Here is a 9,980-nt window from a genome sequence, read left to right as displayed (position 1 = left end):
GAGAATCGGCCGAGGTGTTCCGAATGCTGCGTAGCCATCCTGAACTCATCGGGTATTGTCCCCGGTCCCCGTGATTTTGTGTACGCCGCACCCGGTCCCGGACCCGATCCCCGTACCAGGAATATTGATGTTATTTTTTTTCTCAACAACGACTTAATGAATAAATCTCATGTTTTTCTTGTAAATCCAGATTTATATTTCCAAAATCTGACATCTCAAATGAAATGGAAGTTATACATACAATTTTAGTAATCGTCGATTTACATTTTTCAGGGTGTGATTTTGTGTACGCCGCACTCAACCATGAAAAATTACGGTTTTTGGCTGTTTATTCGTAAGCAAGGGTTTATTTTTATGATATTTTCGATTCCATACTTCAAGTAAACCTAATTGTTGATACAAATATAAGTTTTGATTACAAATACTACTTATTTCATTTCAAATCTTGCCTTTTTTGAGATCGCGGCGATGATCACGGGGGGTTTTGTTTAAGCCCGGTCCCGTACCAAGGGCAGACTACTCCCGATCCACCGTGCTAGGACTACTGGTTTATGAGTAGCGTGTATTGTCTGTATACATATACCAGATGTTATATGGCAACCTGTCTTATGAATGTTAATGTCTTTATCTAAAATGTGTAGAACCCTCAGCCATCCTATAAAGAATGTTACCGAGCTCTGCGACGAGGACGCAGTTCTACAAAGCGCCCATTGCTATATTTGTTTTACCTACCTGCCTACCTACTTACCTACCTATACCTATCTATATCTAACTAACCAACCTACCTACATTACCTACCTACCTACCTACCTATACCTACCTACCTACATGTACCTAACCTAACCTAACCTACATACTGTACCCTGTACCTACCTACTTGCCTAGGAACATTTACTGCAATGCCAAACAAAACTATCCCTTTAAAAATGTAAACCTGACTTATCACTGACACATCTATTATGAAACCATCTGTTACAGCCAGCGTCACAAGTATCCATATCGTCAAATACATTAGAAAGATGACATCCCTCGGATTCACAATCCATAAAAATATCAAAGGATAAAGTTTGAGAATTTTTCTTTTTCCTATATTTACTGATTTTTTTCCTTGGAAATTTTGAAAATCTACCATTTGAAATGCATTCAACAAGATGACGTCTCATACAATCAGTATCGAATTCTAAATCCTCATTCCCGTTAAACCCATTAAAGCAAAATTCTACTAGGTTAGCAATAGCGAAAATTCCACAGTCAACCCCATTTGTCTGCTGATGTACGTTAGGTAAAATCGTTTTTAAAAGTTTCCTATTTTCCCCATATGCTGATGATACCTGCATTTCTAAAGAAGCTGACAAATGACCATTATGTTTAGTATTACCTATCAAACTATCAAGTATATATACTTCGCTCCCATCTACCTCTTTTACTGATACTACCCAATTACAATGGTCATCACCTGTATGATGGATTTGTGCTGCTGCTGCTGCTGTAGTTGGTTACATTCGCAATGCATAATCCAACTTACCGTTTTTCAAAACTGGTGCGTACCCTGTATCTGTGTCTACCCGTTTTCTGGAATTACGTCTAAGTTGGGCCATGTGGAGTTTTTTCTTACCTGCTGTATCATCTATTCCTATACTTAACTTAGCAGCTATAATATGGTAACACGTACCGATAGAGGGACACTGACATTTCTCTTTTGGGTGCAACTGAACAGCATACGTATCTCCCTGCGAGCCTTCAACTATAAATGTCCTGGCAGATGGAACATGGGTTACCTTTTTAGCTTGTTATTTGCTAACGCGGCTAGTGCTAACGATCTTTGCGAAGTCTGCTTATCTGTCTGCTGAATATCGGACGGCTTGTCGGTTTCTACCTCACCTACCTCATCATCACTATGATCACTTGTCTCTCGCTCATTTATCTTACCCTTAACTAAATCTAGGACATCATCAGGATGACAAACTATCTTTGGAAACTGAACATCGTCAGGATCTAACTGAGCGCTCTTATGTATAGCCTTAAGTCTGTAAGATCCTACTCCTATCAACCCCCTCTTAATCTCGTTGCTATAGTAATTCTGGAGATAATATAATGATAGAACTGCGGTATCTAACGAAACTTCTTTCCAGTTATGTAAAGACAACTAGGTTTACTTGAGGTATGGAATCGAAAATATCATAAAAATAAACCCTTGTTTACGAATAAACAGCCAAAAACCGTAATTTTTCACGGTTGAGTGCGGCGTACACAAAATCACACCCTGAAAAATGTAAATCGACGATTACTAAAATTGTATGTATAACTTCCATTTCATTAGAGATGTCAGATTTTGGAAATATAAATCTGGATTTACAAGAAAAACATGAGATTTATTCATTAAGTCGTTGTTGAGAAAAAAATAACATCAATATTCCTGGTACGGGGATCGGGTCCGGGACCGGGTGCGGCGTACACGAAATCACGGGGACCATTGTCCCCTAAATGATTGAATTCTCCGAGGAGTTCTGTAGGGCTACGTATTCCATAGCTTCCGCTTAGATTGTATACGACGGACTTTCTGTGTTATCAGAAACATGTATTAAGTGTTTCTGGTATTATATATATCAGGGACGTACATGTATCTCCCTGATATATATACTTGCCTCGCACGCAAAAAAAAAATATCGTCGGTTTTAATTGATATTGATATACAATGACGTGTAATCAGAGACATAGACTGTAATGTATTATGAACTTTAAGGGTTTAGAGTGTCGGCCATATTGGATAGTAAACGGAGATCATACGATACATCAAAAAATGAACTTATCCAGCAATACTATTCTATGATATATCTTTAATAGCTGTGGTAACATAAACATCAATAGCATCATTCCTTAATACCTACCCTATGGTCGAGCCTGGGAATGTTCGGGAACAGCTTTCCCAGAGTCAATAAAATGTCTGGGAACATCACGAACATCATGTGTTAACATCCAAGTATTGTAACTGAGTTTTGAAATATCAGAAATGTCCTCATATTTCATAACTTACGTAACCTCGACTTCAGAGTCAATTGATTTAAACATAGTTTTATTGTTAAATATAACAACAGGAATAGGACACAAGTTATCGCAACTTAAAACGCCTTCTTCCAATAATCATTATGTACATAATATGAATTTACAATATAATACAGTATATAAAATTTGTATATGATGTAAGAAAAGACAGAGATGAGGGACAGAATGAAAAGTAAATATGTTAATGCCAATTAATTTAGAGAGAGAGAGAGAGAGAGAGAGAGAGATGACCTAAAATCGATTACTGGATTTAATAAAATTTTGAACATATTGAAAAATATAGCCATTTTGTTCATCAGATAGTTTAGGAGAACCCCAGAGAATAACATTAAGAGTCACATTACAATAGCGGGAGAGATTATCAAATAAAGTTTCACGCTCTCTTCTGTACAATATACAATCAAAAAAATAATGATACACGTTTTCACACTCATTACCACATGCACAGGTTGTATCATTAATTATATTTACTCTATACAAATCATAGTTTAAGCTACTACAAGCATGTCTTAACCTTGTGTGTAAAACATTTAATTTTCTATTTCCAGATAGATAATAAATAGGTAATATATCACGATTGTTTTCTATTTTGGATTTAAATCTACTAATGGATGGCTGTTCTCTGACATCAATAGGTAAATTATTCCATAACCTAACAGAAGATGGGATAAAGGATTCATAAGAAGTAGACAATCGAAAATTTGGAACGGTATAGTTTTCTTTATTTCTAACATTATACGAATTACGTTCACCTACTCTTGGAGGAAGAAGATTGCTGAAATAGGAAGGAGTTAAATCATTGTGGAGTTTATACATCATCGAAAGTTTACGGAACTTTCTTCTTTCAGATAAAGGTTGGAGCTGGGATTCTTTATATAGAGATTGTTTGCTAGAGAAAGATGGCATGCCGGTAATGATTCTTGCTGCCTCAAGTTGAACTTGTTCTAGTTTATTTACATCTGCCAGAGAACAACCATCCCATACCTCACAAGCATATTCCAATACAGGCAACACAAATACTCTGTAAATTCGTAATAAAGTTTTTCTACTCAACAAAAATTTGAATTTCCTTAACACCGATACTTTTTTCATACATGTTTTTATTATTTCTGCTATGTGCAGGGACCACTTTGCATCCGAACTGAAAGTCACACCTAAATGTCTATGGTTACCAACTAGTTTCAAAGTTTCTTCTCCAAAAGTAAGGTTCAAGGGTGGAATATTTTTTGAATTTGTTATTAGCAATACATCAGTTTTTTGTGGGTTAAATTTAGTGAGCCAGTCTTGAGACCATTTATTGAGTTTTTGCAAGTCATTATTAAGAGATCTTTGAATGTCTAAAAGAGATGATGAAGAATACATTAACGAAGTGTCATCAGCAAATAAACGAGATATACTATTCATATTATCAACAATATCATTTATATATATTAAAAACAAAAGGGGTCCCAAAACGCTTCCCTGTGGTACGCCAGCAGTCGTGTAACCTGTATTGGAGTACACATTTTTAACTATAACTTGTTGCTGACGATCAGAAATATAATTTTTTAACCACTCTAGAAGATCACCCCTAATACCATATGCTTCTAATTTAATTAACAAACCCTTGTGCCATACACGGTCAAACGCTTTGGAGATGTCGCAAAAGATAAGACATGCGTGTTTTTTTTCCTCTAGTGAACAACAAATATTGTGGTAAATTTCGATAAGTTGGTGCACTGTAGAGTGACATGACATGAAACCAGACTGTTTTTCATAGAAAAGGGAGTTTTCATGAAAATAATTGTAAATGTGTTTAAAAACAACTCTTTCAAAAACTTTACCGATACAAGACAGAAGAGTAATTGGTCGATAATTGGACACTAAATGTCTATCACCCTTTTTGAAAAGGGGAAGTACAACGCCTTTCTTCCAGATTTCAGGAAAACTTTTTTGATTAAAAGACATATTAAACAAAATTGACAAAGGTTTACATATGGAATTTGCAGTAAATTTCAACATATGGTGACTTATGGTATCATGACCAGATGCTTTCCCTAGTTTAAGAATTTTCAGAATATCGCAAACTTCGTCGGATCTGACTACAACGGAGTCAAGGAAAGAATTAGTTCTAAGATTAAAATTTGGTAATGGAACCTCCCTATCATTAATTGTTGAAATAGAACAAAAATAGTTATTCAAAATATTGGCTTTTTCGATATCACCAAGTTCAATATTTCCACTATCTGGGTTCGTAAGTGGTGGAATAACTTCCAGCGACTCAGATTGTTTATATAATTTACGAACAAGTCTCCAATAAGATTTAGGGTTACTAGTGTCAAGCTTATCAATAATGTCCCCAACTTTATCATAAAACAACTCCCTTGCATTCTTTTTCATATTATTGACCTTATTTCTTTGTTGTTTATATTTTGTTAGATTGGAAATGGACTTAACACGCTTGAATACTTTACGGAGTCTATCTCGTAGCCGCATAGCTTTCCTGAGTTCTGAATTCATCCATAGTTTATCTTGTGGTCTAATAACAACTGATTTTTTTGGTATACATTCCGAAGCATATGATAAAAACTGTTCAGTGAATCTAACACTGGCGATATCAACAGAATCAAAATTTTGGAAAAATGTTTCCCAATCAAAAGTATTAATCAAATTATTTAACTTATTAAAATCTGCATTTTTATATGACCAAACTTGACGGGTATAGTTACGGGATAGACTAATGGGTATAGACAGAAATACTACACATCCGTCATGATCACTTATATTACGATCTATCTTAATAACATGAGAATCTGTACATCTAGAATTATCACTCAATAAAATAGGGTCCAATAAACTATGTCTCGTCAATCCGTGTCTAGTGGGTTCATTAATAACATTGGTTAAGTCCATTTCCAACATAATTTGATTTAAAATATGGTTATGCGATATGGTTAAAAAATCAACATTTATATCTCCAACAATTACCACATTCGTTGTAATTTCTAAGGCCTTCTCAATAGAATATTTAAAATTTTCCCAAAAAGGATGACATGAACCTTCCGGTCGATATAAAGTACACAGTAATGAAATTTGCCTGTCCATTTCGATTTGTATCCAAATATTTTCTCCATGTACAAATTCAAGATCGTATCTTCGAATACATTTCAACGAATCAGAATAATATACTAATAAACCTCCACCTGAGAAATTTCTATCTTTTCGAAACGGCTCCATAAAACCCGGTATAGTTAATTCAGAAAATGGTACATGGTGATCTAAATGGGTTTCGGTAAAGCACAAGATATCAAATTCATCTGCTATATTTTCAATATATTCCAATTTGTTTCTTATACTCCTAGTATTTAAATGAAATATAGACAATTCATTTTCCGCGGGACCAGGGTTTGATTCTATATCCATGTCCAATATCAACAGTAATAATAAAATATTGTAATAAAATATGTTGTCAAATTGTGACTGTATGCACATAAAGACGAAGGATATCAAACTTGCTATCAAACTAGATAAAATATCTAAACAAAATTTAGCACTGATGTGACCTTTAAAATGAATCTTCTTAAAAATTAGTCCCCCATAAGCTACATTGTAAAAACTTCCGATGGAAACTCTGTGCCAAATTGCGGATATATCACCTTCTAACCATTATCAAAATTAGTCAACCGCACAGTGATCCCATCGGAAACATTCACAATAATAGCATTATAAACTATTCCGAGAAAGAAAACGGCTCTTGAATATACATATTGGTTTCGGTCAAGGTCAAAGTTTAGTAAACAGTAGACAGATAGATAAAAGAGAAAGAAAGATGATACAAGTAAGGATAAAGCGAGAAGAAATATAGAAAATGGAACAGAAGTATGTAATGACATAACTAATTGATCGAGAGAAAGTGAAGATCGGAGATGCTTACGATAATAAAAAATAAATGAACACTGATATTTTCAAGAGATAAAGAGAACAAGAATAATGTTAAATGGTACATACACTCATCAGTACATATCTACACACTTAGTACACAAGTACGCTGGAACCCACATGCATACTATATGAATACATCGTATTTGCCACACACATACACCCAGGCAAGTTGCAAACACACTTCACTGCGCACACACCACTAAATCAGCTCCGTCATTGCGCACGCGCCCTACAAATTTCACATGCACGCGCTCTACAAATTTTTCATGCTTACTATAGAAAAGAAAACAGTCTTTGCCACACACACATATTATACACATATATTCAAAGCTAACACGACTCACTGCTTATAATTATAATAATACCAACATAACTCGCAGTAAATATTTGCACAAGAGATAAGCAGAAACACGTACATGTATATCCAGAAGATAAAATATAAGGCAAGATGTAGAAAAAATATCAAACAAAAATGCATATAATAATTGTACACTTGAATAAACTGTACAGTTTATCTCTCCTTCTTCGTGAAGTTCGAGTGACTTGAACAGGGATAAATTTATTACAACATAATTTATAAATTTATAAAAGGTATCTACACACCTAGCATCTAGCTAATGTAGGTAATATACACTTACACTGTCCGTGTTGTAGATTGAATTCATTACAGTTGATTATTGAAGGACTTAAAATTACGAGGAATATTCTTTGTTCGTAAAATTAAATACAATAATAATTGTATACTTGGATAAACTGTACAATGTATCTCTCCTTCCTCGTAAAATTCCAGTGACTTGAGCAGTGATAGATTTAGCACAATAAAGTTTATAAAAGTACATCTGTATAGGAACGTCAAACATTGTTTATGAGGAATGTTGTTTTGAAATTACAAATGATAATGTTCTTTTCATGAACGTAGTCGATAGAGCATCATATAGTGTACTATTGAACCAAAGAATATGATTGTAACTTATCATTTAGAATTATTAGTGTTGAAGAGACTGGTGATCAGCGAGCGTGTGTCGAATCGTTCAACTCATATGCAAATAGAATAGGAGAGTCTACTACAAGTTATACGTAGGGGAGCAAACTATTAGACGACTCCATATATGAATAGTGTGTAGGTCCACGAGAGAGAGTGAGAGAGAGCAAGACACCCCTCGACATTTCTATCATGCGAAATTACAGGGTCATCGAGGGGTCACTCAGGCCCGAAAGAAGTAGTCTAACCACGTGTATGGTTTTGTAAAATAACATCACTTCAAAAGTGTTCACGTGTACATTCGCTCACACTTCAAACATGGGAATATAGTTATACATTGTACGTGTAACAGCTAAAATAGCATAATTCAGAGTCAATGTACAATGTAGTTGGATTACATGAAGCTGAAATGGCCATAGCGGGTATATAAAGTCACAGGTGCCTGACTCGTTTTTATAAAATAATAACATATAGAGTACATATAAATGAGATGTACTCTATATGTTATTATTTTATAAAAACGAGTCAGGCACCTGTGATAAAGTCATAACTTTGCGCCTGTCTAAAATCCTATTTGTTTTTAGCTCGTCTCTTCGAAGAAGAGTGAGAGCTTATGTTGTAACTCCGGCGTCGGCGTCGGCGTCTGTGTCGGCGTCGGCGTTGGTTTTCCAAATGTTAAATTTTTGGTGCAAGTGTTGAAAGGCATAGTAATTTATGGTAATATGGTCCCTGTGGGGGTCAAACTATCCCCTGCCGGAGTTAAACTAAAAGATTTTTTGGAAAAAAAACAGATTTTTGAAAAATTTTGGACTTAGAAAATTTTTGCGTTAAGTTTTTGGTGCAAGTGTTGAAAGGTATTAATACATCACTTTATAATTGTACTAGGGTGCTGATAATTGGCAATAGAGTCCCTCTGGGGTAAGACTATCCCCTGCCAGAGTTAAACTAAAAGATTTTTTTTGGAAAAAACCAGAATTTTCAAATTTGTTGACTTAGAATATTTCTGCGTTAAGTTTTTGGTGCAAGTGTTGAAAGGTATTAATACATCACTTTATAATTGTACTAGGGTGCTGATAATTGGCAATAGAGTCCCTCTGGGGTTAGACTATCCCCTGCCAGAGTTAAACTAAAAGATTTTTTTTGAAAAAAAACAGAATTTTCAAATTTTTGGACTTAGAATATTTCTGCGTTAAGTTTTTGGTGCAAGTGTTGAAAGGTATTAATACATCACTTTATAATTGTACTAGGGTGCTGATAATTGGCAATAGAGTTCCTCTGGGGTTAGACTATCCCCTGCCAGAGTTAAACTAAAAGATTTTTTTGGGAAAAAAACAGAATTTTCAAATTTTTTGACTTAGCTGCGTTAAGTTTTTGGTGCAAGTTTTAAGAGGTTTGAATACATCACTATATAATTGTACAAGGGTGCTGATATTTGGCAATAGAGTCCCTATGGAGTAAGACAATCCCCTCCTGGAGTAAAACTTTAAAAAAAATATTGGATTTTTTGTTTTTAAATCTGTGTTTTTTTGGTTTTGTTTTTAAATCTTTGGACTTTGTGTTAAGTTTATATTGTGAGTGTTGAAAGGCATAGTAATACATGGTATTAGGTTCCCTGTGGGGGTTAAACTATCCCTTTCCTGAGTTAAACTGAAATGTTTTTTTGAGGAAAAAACACATTTTTTAAAAATTTTCGTGCAGATGTTGAAAGCTTTTTAACACATCACTTTATGATTGTACTAGGGTGCTGATATTTGGTAAAAGAGTCCTTCTATGGAGTTACACTATCCTTTCTTGGGGTGAAACTGAATATAAAACAATATGAAACGTCACAATAGACAATTTATACGGTCCACATTTTTCAAGGGAGACAACTATCATTAGGATATGTTGTCAAAAAATTGAAGAAATATGTCCAAAAGCAATTACATTTGTGTTTAATATCTTCATTTAATCTACAACAGCATAATTTGCCTCCCAAATGTTTGTCAATAAATAATTTATGTATATATAAATT

This window comes from Pecten maximus, chromosome 14, assembly GCF_902652985.1.
Source record: "Pecten maximus chromosome 14, xPecMax1.1, whole genome shotgun sequence".
Taxonomy (NCBI): Eukaryota; Metazoa; Mollusca; class Bivalvia; order Pectinida; family Pectinidae; genus Pecten; species Pecten maximus.
This window is presented reverse-complemented; position numbering follows the sequence as displayed.